This window comes from Schistocerca nitens, chromosome 1 (assembly GCF_023898315.1).
Source record: "Schistocerca nitens isolate TAMUIC-IGC-003100 chromosome 1, iqSchNite1.1, whole genome shotgun sequence".
Lineage (NCBI taxonomy): Eukaryota > Metazoa > Arthropoda > Insecta > Orthoptera > Acrididae > Schistocerca > Schistocerca nitens.
This window is the reverse complement of record NC_064614.1, coordinates 813,886,233-813,905,268: the sequence shown is the minus strand read 5'-3', so window position 1 is coordinate 813,905,268 and position 19,036 is coordinate 813,886,233.

Genomic DNA, 19,036 nt, shown 5'->3' with positions numbered 1-19,036 from the left:
CAAACACTTGGGGTCATCCCGTGCTCTGGTTCATGAGCCTCAAACCGTTGTGTCTGTGATACTTAAGACCCATCCCAAGACACTATTGATCTTTGAAACGGCAGTTGTCCCATAATCTCGGATGTACTTTGGCCAACGTGCCTTTCATCAATCATCGACCTGTCACTTTCAATAAACGCGTCTCTGTAAGTGATTATCAGGGGATAAGGAAACCAGATGTTCATAAGATTCCATACTGCTGCGGTAAAGCATACATTGCTGAAACTATTCGTTCTGTTGAGGAGATGTGTGTGCGGAATTCCGTCGCCACACACGGTCACAACAGCCCGGAAACTCGGCGGTCGCGAAGCATTGCTTAGCCGAGGGACACACAATGAAATATAATGTGACGCAAGTGGTTGCTGCTGCTTCTCGTTACAGGAACTGAGTCGCGAAAGAATTTATGCTCGCTGTTAATCTTATAAACCGGGACAACTGCTATCCTCTGGGCAAGTCGTGGAACCCTGCGCTGATCTCCATTAGAATACGACGTTCTCTGTCAGCAGATTTTGGCAGTTGGGTATGGAAGCGTATACATTTTTAGCATTCAGAGATCTGTCTTCGCACTAGTGGATGATGAAAAGTCATAAATAAAAACTCTTAACGTGCAGCATGCAAGAGCCGTTTTCTTTTGAACCACTGTAATTTATATTCAGCTAAAGCGAAAGTGGCCAGCACAGGAAACTTATTAGTCGTTCATACTTATTATGTAGCAAGTTGCGTCGAATCGCAAATCTACATCTAAAATTCTAAGTTATTCAAAAATGGCTCTGAGCACTATGCGACTTAACTTCTGAGGTCATTAGTCGCCTAGAACTTAGAACTAATTAAACCTAACTAACCTAAGGACATCACACACATCCATGCCCGAGGCAGGATTCGAACCTGCGACCGTAGCGGTCACGCGGTTCCAGACTGAAGCGCCTTTAACCGCACGGCCACACCGGCCGGCCTCTAAGTTATTACTTAGTTGTTTATCTCGTTAATATCTTCTGTAGAGCGCCAGGCCGGATGCGCATCCTGTTCTCGCCAGAAGACACATTAACTAACGAAAGGATTGTGACATTCAAATGGCTTCGAACGATTTTTGAATGAAATAAAGTTTCCGAACTTAGAAATAATTATATTCATCAATTTTCACAGTCTGAACTAGTAACACGTAGTAGATCTACTTTTAGCAGTTCTACAAAAGCGCAACGGCTTTATTTGCAATTACTTCCCGCCAGCTTTGTCTATTTCCTTCTATTTACAACCACGCTTACACCAAAACAGTGCTCAACTAAGAAGGACGTTGGTATAACAACTAAACCAAAGATCATTCCATGAAAAGGAAGCTTTTATTACTTCTTAAACACTTACTGTTCCTTTGTCTGGTGGCAAATCAACTCAGCACGCATCATCAGATCTTCGCTGTATAATCGTCATATTCATGTTATTTGCCCTTCTTTTGTTTTCCTTTTTCTTAATAATACATCAGTGTAAACTGTAAAAATGTGGCGTCCGTAACCATGGAACCATGGAACGACAAACCATAAGTACATTCCACATTCAGTTTCCGTAATTTTTTTTTTTTTGTAAAGTCCTTTTATAGATCTTCAGGGGTAAATTTTTCTTGTTGTTGACTGAAAGGTTTTTGGCCATGATAAGTCGCTTGTTATAAAAAGTTTCCTCACAAAATAAATGATCATCGGTTGTCTCTGAAGTGCATTACAGTAGTCTGATATGATCTGTTTCTGTATCCACTGACTGTCTACGAAAAGCAAGAAGCCAGCCTTAATGTATTTACTTTTTTAATATTCTGTTGATGGTTATCACTTTCATACATGGTAATATTACTTTGAAGTCCGTGATTATCTTTCCGAAGGTTTGAATTCCACTTGTCACTGTTACAAGTCCCACTTTTTTTTTTCTTCTCGGAGCTTACGTTGTTAGATGAATATGTAAAATTCTCCTAATCCATCGATAACATCAGAATCGATACACCAGCCGCTTAAGCAGTAGTATCTCAAAAAAGTAAACTGTACTTGGCACGCGGCGAATGACTGTGCCATCATCTTTGGATATGATTGTTTGCAGCCTGGTGGTGCTGCGTACGAATGTAGGGAGGATCTCTAATTACCAAGGGATGTGCAACCTGCTATGTCAAAGCTAGACAAGGTTTCATGGAGGGTCAGACAAGTGTCGTAACTTGTGTCCGGTGAATGATTAGAGGTTATTAGTAATCTGAAGTCTACCTACCTAATCACACCCTGTCTCTCGCGTTACTATAAGCTGTGGATAGTTAACATTATGTTAATTTACCATCTATAACCATTAACTTTATCAGCATCCTTTTAAATAATTTCTACCGATAATCGCGATTTAAATGAACTGCAAACACCCACTACTTAATTAACATTTTATTATTTAAGTCATAATTAATTTCAGGCAGTTATACCGATCTCCATTTGGCTACATTACTGTTTCTTACACGACGCATGTAATTAACAGTAAGTTATTTATTTTTACAGGATGAGGACCACTTTTGCAGTCACCACCACTTTGGAATATTTAGAACGATTTGAAGCTGTTTTGATCTTCCGAAAGAAAATATAGGTTGGACATGATAAATGTTGCCGAAATTTACGATATTTCATGCACCGTAAGATAGGCAACCCAACTTACAACATCTGCAACTGTGGCACATGACATATGTTGACTTATCTATCATAGGATGCATGAAATACTGTAATTTCCGGGTCAGTTTTGTTATGTATACCGTGTATAATTCGTTTGTTAGAGGACAGTTCTTGACTGAACCGTAGGCTTTATTGAAGTCAAGGAACTTGGCACAAATTCTACACTATGGTATCTGTAAGAAAAGCAATGAATCTTTTTTTATCTACAACTCTAATAAATTGTGTCACATATAATGTGACAAATGAGCCGTTCCTATCTTTCTCACCACAAAGAACAGGAAATTTGGTAGCCAAAGTAATATTGCAGAACTTGCAGACAGTTGTTTTTGAATCGTTTCGCGTTTTATGGACTATAATATGCATGGAAAAGAGTGAGTAATGCTCAGTGCAACGAAACCTGAATTACGTACACTTCCTTTCAAAAGCTCCTTGTCGTTATATGTGCTGTCCTTCCCCCTGTCGTAGAGGTTATCACATTATGTGGCGCCACTGCGCTGTTATTGCATTTTGAATGCCGTTGAACAACATACCGTATCTATATAAAATAAATGTGTGTAGTCTGTTTGCAAAAAGCCGAGCGGTTCTAGGCGCTTCAGTCCGGAACCGCGCGCCTGCTACGGTCGCAGGTTCGAATCCTGCCACGGGCATGGATGTGTGTGATGTCCTTAGGTTAGTTAGGTTTAAGTAGTTTAAGTGTAGGGGACTGATGACCTCAGATGTTAAGTCCCATAGTGCATAGAGCCATTTGAACCATTTTTCTATTCGCAAAATATGATCTTAAAATGTAATGACCAATTCAGGCGCTTTTTTTTGCAAAATGATTCGTATTTTGTAGAGAAAATCTGTAGCCATATAGCTTTTCCAACAATGTACTGATTTTCCGTTAAAACAGACTGCGAGAAACTTTTTACATTTCTAGTTCCGTATGGTACGTTTCAGTAAGCACCCACATGTTGGTAGTTCTGTGTAACAGTTTGTTTAACAAAAGTGAGTAGCCTATGAAATAATTTTCATATCTAACCAAAATAATTAGTTTATCCGATTGAGTTGAAACTTTGTCCAGTTTTTGCACAAGGCAGATAGACCAAAAATATGTATATCCCAAAGTACTCGAATGAAATTGTTCACATATAACGCAATGACGACGAAATCATTCTTTTTTTTGTTTTCTACATATACAGGGAGTTTCCGTAAGAGCGTGCGAAAGTGTAACAGGACGTAGAGCATGCCCCACTGAACAATATAAGGTAGGGTGCGTATTTAAAAACTTTTCTGGCATATCTGGTTATACTTGTGCCATTTAAGCTTTTTCTCGTAGAACAATGCAAATTTTAAACAGTTCTTCTTTTTCCATCTACATCTACATGGATACACTGCAAATCACACTTAAGTGCTCGGCAGAGGGTTCGCGGAAAATTTCCGGAATATTCTGCACTCTGAATCGGAGTGTGCGCTGATTTAAAACTTCCTGTTAGATTAAAACTATGTGCTAGACTGTGACTCGAGCCCTGAAGCTTTGCCTTTAGCGGACGTGTGCTCCGCCGACGTGAACTATAGAAGGCAGGGGAAACACCGATGGAAGTAAAGTTGTGAGCGAGGGTCATGAGTTGTGCCTGAGTAGTGGAGTTAGTAGATCATTTGCGCACGACGTGCGAAGTTTCTGGATTCGAGACACGGCCCTGCAAATAGTTTTTATCTGCCAGTAAGTTTCAGAACTTCTGTTGTTGCCGTACCATAGGAAGTAACTGGTCTAAGTAGCTGAATTTATAATGATTGTAGGTAATAGATTCAACGATTTTCATTTTCGTCTCATATGTGAAAATGGGTAACTGGTTCATAAGACACGCCCATTTTCCCGAAGAGCGGAAGGGAAAAACGGTGTCTCTTTTGGCGGCCGTTTTAACTGATCTGTGGACAAATAAAGGAGCCGGATTTTTTTTAAATGACTGAAATTTCACATCTATTGCGAGCAATTACATATGTCTTATTGGTACATAACACTTATAAAATTTATTATAGATTTTATAAGTGCCTTTTAGCGGAACTGTCATCTAGAATCTCATTGAAAAGAGAGAAGTTCTATGCCAGAAGATGGAAGGTAATAGTTTAGCAACCTCGATCTTTACAGGACATTTGAGACGGAGGTTTAGTTAAGTTGGAGAACGACGGTAAAAGAGCCTGTTGCGTGTGACATATTTAAGTAAGCATCTCGGCATTTGCTCTCAGTGGATCAAGACAATCGTGGTCAGTGATTCTAAGTAGCTGTGCATCCCAATTTTTTAGCAGCTTTACCATCTCGTACGAAACACTGAGGAGTGTTATAGAGGATAATGAAATTTAGGCGTGATAAATAAAATCCTTTTTGGCAAATTTTTAGTAGTCACTTGACAGATGAATGAAAATGACAGACGTGTAATTTAACTAAAGGCAATCGTAAACTGAATAAACTAATTATACAATTACAGTGATTTGTTACCCAGAAGATTACATTCCACCCCAGTAGCATTATCAGGCCAATCTCAATTGCATACATGATAGGGATTTCCAGATTCGCCGTATATCACTACCTTTTCACACAAATACCTACCAAACTGATTTGTTTCTACATTTATTTTGAACTTAAGTATGAAGCTTGCTTTCTTGCTTGCAGTTTCATTTCAGTCACTTCTTTCTACTACCCTAGTATCTAACGAAATTTAGTACAAATATCTTTTTTATTACCTTCACCAATCAGTGCAACAAATAAATGCATTAATATCCTAGTTAAGACTTATAATTGATTCCAGAACAAAAACTGACGAAAAAAATAGTGCTGGAAAGACGACGTCGAGTTTGTTCCGATGACGGAATATGTCACCTGGCGGATAGCGGATGTGCTAATCTTGGTTTCAACGTTGTCTGCCAAAAGATGGCATACTTGCCCATACTCCATACCGTGAGAGAAGAGCTCTGACAGCTGATGCGGCCTTGGTGCACATGTTTTGTGCATCCACGACGGCCAATCAGATCGTGGGGTTTTGTTCACATTACCATGGCAACGTCGCAGTGTTGCTGTAGTGCTGGGCGACTGCTGCTTTCAGTCAGTTGCTCCATGGGCCATGTTCGGGTTTGTGTGTATACGTGTGCATTCCGCTACTTCTGTCAGTTTCATGCTGTGTATATAAGTGAAAAAAATGTGTACAAGTGTGTATAAGTGTTTATAAGTGCAAATTGGCTGCTTCTAGTGCAGGGGAGATGAATGCAGTTACATTCAAAGACTGGTTCGTTACTCGTTCTGGTAGTGTTTTTGCAATGGACAGTGCGCCGTACCATTCTGTACAATTAAACAAGGCACCAACAGCTGCTGCAAGGAGAGACGAAATAGTCAGCTGGTTGAAAGATAGTAAAATAGGCTTTGAACAGAATATGCGGAAAGCAGAACTTCTGGAATTAGTGAAATGATACAAGCCACAGAAGACGCATTATGTGATTGATACATTAGCAGAGAACCAAGACCACAAAGTTATGCGTCTTTCACCTTACCACTGCCATTGCAAGGCAATTAAACTCATTTGGTCTCAAATAAAAGCACATGTTGGCGAGCGAAACAAAACCTTTACGTTGCAAGACACAGAGAGGCTGGTAAATGAGGCTGTCTCACGAATAACGCCAGAAAATTGTAAGAACGTCGTGAACCACAAGGTCAAACATGGGTGGTGTAGGAGAATAATCCGTTCATAATATTGTAACTTCTTTATCATATGATGAGGACAGCAGCAGCGAAGGTACCGAAGACTATATTGTCACGACGAGAGATGACCGATCAGATGACGATGATCTTGGTGTTTCCGTTCTTCCGCACGAAAAATGGAGGCAACGTCCTTATTCAATATTTTGCATGTAACATTTGTTACATTTACTTCGTTTTGTTGAAAACCTGATTGTGTGTAATTTTAAGTTTGGCTGGAACCCCAGTCATGGTAATTTTTTTAATGATGTTACGCCGTCTGACGGTAATAATTTTTATTTTATTGTTACACGATCCAGAGTTCGGCCATAGGCCATTTTCAAGTACAGTAACTTAATTATATGTCACAGGTATCAGACTGATATGAAATACAGCGAAATCTGAACGGAATAACAATAAAATAAAAATTGTTGCAGTCAGATGGCTGCAACACAATTAAAGAAAATATTTATGTGTGTATTTGTGTAAGTTGGCAAACACTGGTAGCGCATGTGAAAAAATATTCCATCAAGGAACACATCGGTCAGCAGAATGCTGCCCCTACAGGAATGCTGCAACGAATGACGTGGCATTGTTAGGTTCTGAAGTAGCCGAGTGCTGCCGCGGGCCGAAGGGTGGGACGAGAAGGTGTATCAACCCACTGCTGTCTGGGCTCTGTACAAGTTGTGGATAACCATTTGTTCCCTCCGTTTCATCCTTGATAAGATAAGAATTACAAACACTGTATTCCAGTCAACATTGTCAAAAGTTTTCGCTAAATCTACAAATGTTATAAACGTAGGTTTGCCTTTTCTCAACGTATCTTGTAAGATAAGTCACAACTGATTACATAATTTATGTTGCAATGTGTTTCAGCGAGTAGTGAATTATGTAGCCCGTTACGACACAGCCTGCAGGGTCGAGCAACTGGCAAACAGGAGACGAATTTCTTGTTAATGTCTGCGAGGAACTTCGCAGACAGAGAGAAACAAAACAACATGACAGATGGCCTCCTTAACATGAGAGCAGTTACGCGCTGTTGCGGGGTTTAACGGTACTGTCAAGGAGGCAACAGCTAAACTGTCAACATTTATGCGGCTGGTAAGCAATGAAATACGGTTCCGCTATGTCATGCCTGTAGCCTTCTGTAATTTGCACACTAACAGAACCTTACACGGAGTATCTCAACACTTTTTGGAGAACAGTGGGTGACAACACGTGTATAAAATAACTAAGCACTGCAAATTTTGAAATAATTGCTTGCCTTGGTTGGGTGATTTGGGGGAGGGGACCGAACAGAGGTCATAGGTCCCATCGAATTAGCGAAGGATGGGGAAGGAAGTCGACCATGCCCTCTCGTAGAAACCATCCCGGCATTTGCCTGAAGCGATTTAGGGAAGTCAAAGAGAACCTAAATCAGGATGGCCGGAAGCGGTTTGAGCCGGTGTCCTCCCGAATACGAGTCCTGTGTGCTAACCACTGCGCCACCTCGCTCGGTAGCGCTTGCATAGTTAGTAATTTCATAACAACCAATAGATTAATAATGCTGAGTAGAAACTCATATGACGAGTTATTGTTTACATCAGTGTTACTGGGAATACAATTTCTAACGCAATTTTCCTAACCAGTTTGTAGCCAGATGCGTGGATGGTTCATTCAAAAATGACACAGCCGATTCGTGTCGATGAAGAGCGTGTGATCTAACTTTAATAACCCCACCGTCGGTCTTCTTCCTTGCCTTACTTGCTTCCCTTGACGTGAAGGGGGCACCAGTATACTTTATATCCGTATTAGGTAGCGATATGATGTACCGTTTCACCGAAAGTGGATTCACCTTGACGACCCTGTTCCTCGGTCCCATAAAGACCGCGTGTAATTGACTCCAGTAAGAAGCATCATGGACCAGATCACAGAAGTATTTGCAGTGACTGAAGGTGCTTGGCAGCCCACCCCAAACAGCTGCGCAAGGTAGCCCACCACTTCAAGGATTTAGGGAGGCGCGCCGGCCTCGGACAGAATCCACCCAGCGAATTAACGAAGAGAGCTGACGTGCCGACCGGCTTGGTCGTGGTTTTGAGGCAGTTTCCCACATTCAACAAGGTAAATGCCGGGCTGGCACCACCTCCCGCATTAGCTACGCCATTCAAAAAATGTTTAAAAGAATTGCCGGCCGAAGTGGCCGTGCGGTTAAAGGCGCTGCAGTCTGGAACCGCAAGACCGCTACGGTCGCAGGTTCGAATCCTGCCTCGGGCATGGATGTTTGTGTTGTCCTTAGGTTAGTTAGGTTTAACTAGTTCTAAGTTCTAGGGGACTAATGACCTCAGCAGTTGAGTCCCATAGTGCTCAGAGCCATTTGAACCATTTTTTTAAAAGAATTGTCATGCACTTTCATATGGTATAGTCGTGGTTTTGAGGCCGTTTCCCACATTCAACAAGGTGAATGCCGGGCTGGCACCACCTCCTGCATTAGCTACGCTATTCAAAAATGTTTAAAAGAATTGTCATGCACTTTCATATGGTATAACACTAGACGCAGACGGGTGGGGTACACAAATTTCGTGACAGGGGCGATAGGCAGGGCTCTGGCCATCCTCTACCATTAACACTGCCAAATCCAGAATAACATGTCGTGAAGATATAGGATAAGGCGAGGAACAGGAATAAGCTGAAAGTGCTCGCCAACGTTCTAGGATTCTGGAGTGAGTTATGTGTGACAGTTCAGTACGTTGCGGTTAAGAAGGAGATTTTGAACAACTCCTTTAAAGAAACAGTCATATATGTACACTGAGGCAACAAAAGTCATGGGATGCCTCCCAATATCATATCGGTCCTCGCATATACCGGCGAAGTGCAGCAACTCCACATGGCATGGACCCAACATGCCATTGGAAGTGCCCTGTAGAAACATTGAGTTGCCGTCCATAACAGCGAAAGTTTTGCCGGGGCAGGATTTTGTGCATCAACTGACCTCTCGATTTCGATGGGATTCATGGCAGGCCATCTGGGTAGCCAAATCATTCCCTCGAATTGTTCAGAATGTTCTTCAGACCAGTAGAGAACAACTGTACCCGGTGAAATGGCGCATCGTCATACATAAAAATACGATTGTTGTTTGGGAACATGAGTCCATGAATGGCTGAAAATTGTTTCCAAGTAGCTGAACATAACCATTTCTAGACAATGATCCGTTCAGTTGGACCAGAGGACCCAGACCATGCCATGTAAACACAGCCCACACCGTTCTGGCGCCACCACCAGCTTGCACAATGGCTTGTTGACAACTTAGGTACATGGCTTCGGGGGATCTGCACCATACTCGAACCCTACCATCAGTTCTTAGCAACTGAAATCGAGATTCATCTGCCCAGGCCAAGATTTTCCAGTCCTCTAGGACTGGATCATAGAAGATCCAGTCGATATGGTCACCTGTCCAGGATAGGCGCTACAGACGATGCCGTGTCGTTAGCAAAGCACACGCGGCGGTCGTCTGCTGCCACACCCCATAAAGTCAAAATCACTGCACTGTCCTACCGGATAAGTTCGCTGTACGTCCCACATTGATCACTGTGGTTATTTCACGCAGTGTTGCTTGTCTATTAGAACTGAGAAGTCTACGACAACGCCGTTGCTCTCGGTAGTTAAGTGAAGGCCGTCGGTCACTGTTCTGTCTGTGGTGAGACGTAATGACAGAGATTTGTTACTGTGGGCACACTCTTGACACTGTTGATCTCGGAATATGGAATTCCCTAGCGATTACCGAATTGGAATGTGTGACGCGTCTAACTCCAACTACCATATTGAATTTGAGCTTCTTAGTTCCTGCCATACAGCCGCTATTACGTCGCAAACCTTTTCATATGAACCACCTGAGTACATATGAGAGCTCCGCCAGTGCACTGTCCTTTTACACATATTGTGCGCGATACTGCCGCTTTCTGTATACGTGCATATCACTGTCCCATGACTTCTGTCACCCCGGTGTGAGGCAACAGATTAAGCAGAATACCAGAACGAAACTGCTCAGGTTCTTCCTGGCAGCGTTTTCTCTGTAATTCAGAGATATCTCTTGCTTGCAGACATGATACTATCGAGAGAAATCAATTAGTTATTCCGAAGAAAAACGTTTTAAATAATTAGACAATACTTGAGCTTCCCACTGTTTAATATGAAAAAATAAGTGTCGATACAACTGTTACGTTACGTGACCTTTTAACTATGCTTGCGTCACAGTCGTCTAACAGTGCACCTGCAAGATTGAAAATTTAATCACGTTTATTTCAGGTTTAGCTCTAAAATATGTAATGTTATCTTAAATTGCAACGCAGTGTATTTCGAGTGTGAAGTTCAGAATATCTTCCAGTAGTTGCTTTGTCACTACTTTATGAGTAAAGTGGAACCACGTGTTGATCATTAACTCTAACTGGCATCATCAATCTTAATTGCGAATGTGCGTGAGATTATAACGTCTTGTCTTAACAATATTCTTCAATATAGCAACTTTTCTTTATGTTCAACCCACGTGGGGTGTACTTTGTGAGACCAGTACCACGTGCTTATACAATTGTTTGACCCATCAGGTTAATAGTAAGACGATATTAACCAGTTCGAGGTTTTTCTTTTGTAAATTGCGTTTCGATGTAATTTATTTTAATTATCAAAATTATTGTGGAGTTACACTCTTTGTGTAAACCAAGTTGACCACGTGAAGCATGTGGTAATAGCAGCAACGTAGCCCTCAGCTATTCTTTTCGGGAACATTTCACAGAGAGTTAGTATGAATTTAGTATACCAGTGTGTGGTAATTACATGACGGACAGGATTGCGCTACGAACGTAACTTCTTTGGGTGAAAATTGAATCGGTTGGTTGTGGTTAATTTCCTCTTGCATATATTTCAACGTTCTTTGTGTGTTATTTTATGTATGCAGTGTTGTATGTAGTCTCCCAATCTTGGCTCCCTATTTGATGCGTTCCGTAAGATTACAAACTCACATTTTCGCAGTCCTAAATAAGGCACCACCTTAGTTATGACTCACGTTTAATATGCTGAAATTTCAATGATCAATGTTAAAATAAATTTCCAAATACACTCCTGGAAATGGAAAAAAGAACACATTGACACCGGTGTGTCAGACCCACCATACTTGCTCCGGACACTGCGAGAGGGCTGTACAAGCAATGATCACACGCACGGCACAGCGGACACACCACGAACCGCGGTGTTGGCCGTCGAATGGCGCTAGCTGCGCAGCATTTGTGCACCGCCGCCGTCAGTCTCAGCCAGTTTGCCGTGGCATACGGAGCTCCATCGCAGTCTTTATCACTGGTAGCATGCCGCGACAGCGTGGACGTGAACCGTATGTGCAGTTGACGGACTTTGAGCGAGGGCGTATAGTGGGCATGCGGGAGGCCGGGTGGACGTACCGCCGAATTGCTCAACACGTGGGGCGTGAGGTCTCCACAGTACATCGATGTTGTCGCCAGTGGTCGGCGGAAGGTGCACGTGCCCGTCGACCTGGGACCGGACCGCAGCGACGCACGGATGCACGCCAAGACCGTAGGATCCTACGCAGTGCCGTAGGGGACCGCACCGCCACTTCCCAGCAAATTAGGGACACTGTTGCTCCTGGGGTATCGGCGAGGACCATTCGCAACCGTCTCCATGAAGCTGGGCTACGGTCCCGCACACCGTTAGGCCGTCTTCCGCTCACGCCCCAACATCGTGCAGCCCGCCTCCAGTGGTGTCGCGACAGGCGTGAATGGAGGGACGAATGGAGACGTGTCGTCTTCAGCGATGAGAGTCGCTTCTGCCTTGGTGCCAATGATGGTCGTATGCGTGTTTGGCGCCGTGCAGGTGAGCGCCACAATCAGGACTGCATACGACCGAGGCACACAGGGCCAACACCCGGCATCATGGTGTGGGGAGCGATCTCCTACACTGGCCGTACACCAATGGTGATCGTCGAGGGGACACTGAATAGTGCACGGTACATCCAAACCGTCATCGAACCCATCGTTCTACCATTCCTAGACCGGCAAGGGAACTTGCTGTTCCAACAGGACAATGCACGTCCGCATGCATCCCGTGCCACCCAACGTGCTCTAGAAGGTGTAAGTCAACTACCCTGGCCAGCAAGATCTCCGGATCTGTCCCCCATTGAGCATGTTTGGGACTGGATGAAGCGTCGTCTCACGCGGTCTGCACGTCCAGCACGAACGCTGGTCCAACTGAGGCGCCAGGTGGAAATGGCATGGCAAGCCGTTCCACAGGACTAAATCCAGCATCTCTACGATCGTCTCCATGGGAGAATAGCAGCCTGCATTGCTGCGAAAGGTGGATATACACTGTACTAGTGCCGACATTGTGCATGCTCTGTTGCCTGTGTCTATGTGCCTGTGGTTCTGTCAGTGTGATCATGTGATGTATCTGACCCCAGGAATGTGTCAATAAAGTTTCCCCTTCCTGGGACAATGAATTCACGGTGTTCTTATTTCAATTTCCAGGAGTGTATAAACTGATTTATTTCTTTTTATTTAAATTCTCTTTTATATATATATACACTCCTGGAAATGGAAAAAAGAACACATTGACACCGGTGTGTCAGACCCACCATACTTGCTCCGGACACTGCGAGAGGGCTGTACAAGCAATGATCACACGCACGGCACAGCGGACACACCAGGAACCGCGGTGTTGGCCGTCGAAAGGCGCTAGCTGCGCAGCATTTGTGCACCGCCGCCGTCAGTGTCAGCCAGTTTGCCGTGGCATACGGAGCTCCATCGCAGTCTTTAACACTGGTAGCATGCCGCGACAGCGTGGACGTGAACCGTATGTGCAGTTGACGGACTTTGAGCGAGGGCGTATAGTGGGCATGCGGGAGGCCGGGTGGACGTACCGCCGAATTGCTCAACACGTGGGGCGTGAGGTCTCCACAGTACATCGATGTTGTCGCCAGTGGTCGGCGGAAGGTGCACGTGCCCGTCGACCTGGGACCGGACCGCAGCGACGCACGGATGCACGCCAAGACCGTAGGATCCTACGCAGTGCCGTAGGGGACCGCACCGCCACTTCCCAGCAAATTAGGGACACTGTTGCTCCTGGGGTATCGGCGAGGACCATTCGCAACCGTCTCCATGAAGCTGGGCTACGGTCCCGCACACCGTTAGGCCGTCTTCCGCTCACGCCCCAACATCGTGCAGCCCGCCTCCAGTGGTGTCGCGACAGGCGTGAATGGAGGGACGAAGGGAGACGTGTCGTCTTCAGCGATGAGAGTCGCTTCTGCCTTGGTGCCAATGATGGTCGTATGCGTGTTTGGCGCCGTGCAGGTGAGCGCCACAATCAGGACTGCATACGACCGAGGCACACAGGGCCAACACCCGGCATCATGGTGTGGGGAGCGATCTCCTACACTGGCCGTACACCACTGGTGATCGTCGAGGGGACACTGAATAGTGCACGGTACATCCAAACCGTCATCGAACCCATCGTTCTACCATTCCTAGACCGGCAAGGGAACTTGCTGTTCCAACAGGACAATGCACATCCGCATGTATCCCGTGCCACCCAACGTGCTCTAGAAGGTGTAAGTCAACTACCCTGGCCACCAAGATCTCCGGATCTATCCCCCATTGAGCATGTTGGGACTGGATGAAGCGTCGTCTCACGCGGTCTGCACGTCCAGCACGAACGCTGGTCCAACTGAGGCGCCAGGTGGAAATGGCATGGCAAGCCGTTCCACAGGACTACATCCAGCATCTCTACGATCGTCTCCATGGGAGAATAGCAGCCTGCATTGCTGCGAAAGGTGGATATACACTGTACTAGTGCCGACATTGTGCATGCTCTGTTGCCTGTGTCTATGTGCCTGTGGTTCTGTCAGTGTGATCATGTGATGTATCTGACCCCAGGAATTTGTCAATAAAGTTTCCCCTTCCTGGGACAATGAATTCACGGTGTTCTTATTTCAATTTCTAGCAGTGTATATATCACCGGTTGTCGTATGACTATTAAAAGATTGTAATTAATGTTAGTCTGGTTGGGAATTCGGTAAGCTAGACTGGATGCCTGGTGAAACAGTTGTTCAGTAATGCAAGGTTAACTTCCCCAGACAGCTCACAGCTTTAACCTGCTTTTATTGTCTATCAGTACCGCTTTCATAGCAAATTAAAGTAACAACGTTACAAGATATTCGACACCATGTGCGTTAATCAGGATCTAAATCGAAGCTTCTAGTAATTGCGGTATCACAGCTTGTAATTATTACAGCTTCCCTAATTACCATAACGATGAACCTACGTAACGAGGTATACAGGAGCACAAAACAGATTATAATGGTGCCTATTAACCTTGCACCATCATCATCCACTTCGTTCCCATCAAACTGGACTGACAGTCTGCTCTACGTCCAATGATTAAATATTGTCTTTGGAGATTTTCCAATGAAACGTCTCTTTTTACCTATTCTTGTATTCAACTACAAATATCGATTTGTAGAAGTTTATCTCCACGGTCGTTGTGCGTTACATTTCTCGCCTCACTTCTTTCTTTTCTACTATCTCGACACCGATATTTTTCTGGTGTTTTCCCCTAATGGCTTTTTTTATTTTAGGAGAGGGGAAAGGTTGGCTGGCTTTAGGCCGTTGGTGTAACAAAAACTTTGTCTGTAGCGACATCTGTACTTCTCAACTTTATTATTCGTTTATTATGCACAAGTTTCTCATTATGTAGTAAAGACTAATAAACAACACAGGTAAGCATCCAAAAACGCCTTACAGGATAATTAAAAATTTCTACTCTTAGGATACGGCGCAGTACTTTCCTGCCTTTGAGTGCGCTCCAATGCAAGAACACACTGTTCGCTACTGTTACAGCATGATTTTTTGGTGCTGAATTCCTATGGGACCAAACTGCTGTGGTCATCTGTCCCTATGCTTACACACTACTTAATCTAACTTAAACTAAATTATGCTAAGGACAACACTCACACACCCATGCCCGAGGGAGGACTGAAACCTCCGACGGGGGGAGCCGCGCGAACTGTGGCAAGGCCCCGTAGACCGCTCGGCTACCCCGCGTGGCGCATGATTTTTAACTTTTTTGACATTCTCCTGGGGGACATATTAAAAATCTTTTAAGAAATTCTCCTGTTCCCTTAATTTTGCGCTCTGTTGTTAAAAGATTTGTTGAAAATCGCATTCTTTAAAGCGACGGGCGTTAGAAAATCCTGAAAAAGTAAGATGGTGGTGGTGGTTAGTGTTTAACGTCCCGTCGACAACGAGGTCATTAGAGACGGAGCGCAAGCTCGGGTTAGGAAAGGATTGGGAAGGAAATCGGCCGTGCCCTTTCAAAGGAACCATCCCGGCATTTGCCTGAAACGATTTAGGGAAATCACGGAAAACCTAAATCAGGATGGCCGGAGACGGGATTGAACCGTCGTCCTCCCGAATGCGAGTCCAGTGTGCTAACCACTGCGCCACCTCGCTCGGTCTGAAGAAGTAAGACCTCCGACTATTTTACGGTTACTAAAAGTTCACTGCTTCTATAACGGCTTCATGTACATACTTGTATAGTATAGATCATGATAGTAACAAGATAAATGCGGGGCTGGAAAGTCCACGAAATATATAATCAATGTGGAAGTTGGTTACGTGATCGATGAACCAGAACTGGAAGCAATCCCGTCCCACAAATAACGAGAGATATAAATTTGTTTGAAGAGGACGACCAAAGAGGATCCGAATGGAGGCTTCGTTTCGTTGGTACGATACTACAAATGCAGTTTTCTACAAGACACACAACCTTTCAAAAAAACGAAGCACCTAGAAGGAGGAAACTAAATGAAAATTTGTAGTTTTTGGATGTATCGCCTGCAATTTCGGTGATTAGATTGAAATTTACAAAGAACTTTTCATTTACCAGTGTAACACACAGCACTCTCTATGGCATGTTTAAAAGCACTGATTCGGTTGGGAAGGGTGTCATAAAGCCGTACTGTCTTCCCATGAGGCAAGCTGGTCTTTGACATCCTAGATACTGCCCGTGGGACGGAATTGGAGTCTGAGCTGGTTCCATCTATGTTGTATTGGTGACAGGTCTGGTGAACTCGTTGGTCACAGAACTGCCTTAGTATGAAACAGACAGTTCATAAAATCAAATGTCATATGTGGACGAACAGCGTTATGTTGACCTGTTGAAAAATGGCACCACACCACTGTCTTATGAGAAGTACTACGACATCCTCACGCCACTACGCCATGACTGAGAGAGGTGGCACAGTAGTTAGCACATGGGACTCGCATTTGGGAGGACGACGGTTCAAACCCGTTTCCAGTCATCCAGATTTAGATTCCATAATTTCCTTAAGTCGCTCCAGGCAAATGCCGGGCAGTTCCTCGTGAAACGGCACGGCCGATTTCCGTCCCCATCCTTGACACAATCACAGTTGGCGGCCCGTCTCCAATGACTTCGATGTCTACGGGACGTTAAACGCAATCTTCCTTCCTTCCTTTACCATTATGCCAGAAGAAACAACGCTGTGCATGTCCAAAATATTGGAAGACTGGGACTTTCTATCAAGTCGCCGCTGTACTAGCTGACGACGGTTATCCAAGACAGCGCAGAACTATGATTCAGAACCACGAGTCATCGCTGAGCACAATGCGGTGGTACTCATCAGCAGTCCATGCATCCCGCTAGCGGCACCACTCAAAATATAGCCGTTTGTTTTGTGCTGTTAACGGTAGCTTATGTGATCCCTAGTGCGCTGCGGCTTGCCTCCGACAAGTTGTGTGGGACGATACAGAATGTTGAGGCTAGTCCGTTACTTGTTCTCTGATAGCAGGCGAAGATGTGAGGGGCTACAAAATGTACTTGCCACGATCCTCTCTTGTGGTGGTGTGACGTGGTCGACTGGAAACTTGAATATGCTTCCCTCACGTTCCCACACAGTTCAGTATAAAAATACTGTCAAATCCGAGCGCCTCACAAATCTGGATATTGCACGACTCGACCAGCCCGCCAAATTGAATAGCAGAACGAGGCCCCTTTAAAACTCTGTCAAGTGCTGATAACGCTGTGCCATACGAGTACGCGGCATCTCCTGTGCTTGACGTCGATCGATCAATACATGACACCGTTCGCACCTACTATGTGCCCTAACAGGCCTGATAACAACACTAAACTGGAAAACACTAATACACTCTGTTGTCATTCTACCTGTCACAGAGAATTGTAACTGTAATGATTTACATAGTCGTTGATGAAGTGAACGTGTGCGAAGTTACGTTCAGATCCGACCGTGTATTCTGTGTGCTTCACTTTTTTTGTGAGGCAGTGTGTATTGCATACAGAACATTTGTACTGTCCATACTTTAATACTCCTCAGATGTATGGGATCCATGTAGCGTGAAAGAAATTTATACGCCGGTTTATCAAAAATATTAAAAAATATTGACAGGCTGACGCTCGGAAGAAATAGGTTGTACAGCTCGAGATAAACTGGTTATAAGTCTGCAAGGACCAGGCTAGAGGGCAGAATCTAAGAATGGTAAGAATGGTGGTGGTGGTAAGTTCCTTTGGGACCAAACTGCTGATGTCATCGGTCCCTAGGCTTACACACTACTTAATCTATCTTAAACTAACTTACACTAAGGACAGCACACACACGGATGCCGGAGGGAGGGCTCGAACCCCCGACGGGGAAAGCCGCGCGAACCGTGACAAGGCGCCCTAGACCACGTGGCTAGCCCGCGTGGCAACTAAGAATGTTCCGCCTCATCCTCACGCCTGCCCCTTCTACGTATATCTTCATATTCTTCAGAAAAAAGATAGGCGATTATGCCTAATAACTCACAAAGAGGCGGACAAGCAGTCATTCTTCCTAACTATATCCGTGAATGGAAGGGGGAAACCGAGATACATGATACAGTAAAAAGCACTCTGCCACAAATACACTCAAAGGGAAAAGAAGAGAAGAAGGCGCACCACGAAGGAATTATCTCAATGGAACGTAAATTGTTAGATAAATGATTACAGTTCACAAAAATTGAATGGTTCATGCGAGAGAAGGTGTTTCAGAATTTAAGTAAGTCAATAACGTATTGGTCTACCTCTGGTCGTTATGCTAGCAGTTATTCGGCTTGGCATTGATTGACAAAATATCGTCGACGTACAGCTGAGCTATAAAGGTGTCTTTGATGATACTGTCGCTCCTGTATGTCGGGCCTTTTGTCGGGCGACAGTCATGCTGGTATCCCACAACTGTGCCGGTTGTCTCCAGACACATCTTCGGCCAGGAATCGCATTGGCTGGTGTAGAATTGTCTTCAGTTTTGAGAACTGCTTCGAACTGAGTCCCAGTGACCAACAAAGACGTGTCTGGAGACACCACGCACAGCAGTGGGATACCAACCAGAATGTTGTCCGCCATACAGCGCGACAGCCAGGTGTGGTCGTCTGGGATGCCATTTCATTTCATAGCAGGACCTCTTTGGTTGGCATCCGAGACACTCTTACAGCAGACCGGTACGTCGATGATATTCTAAGCCCCGTTTTGTTGCTCTTCATGGCAAGACATCCTGTGCTTGCATTTTAGCAAGATAAACCCACCCGCTCAA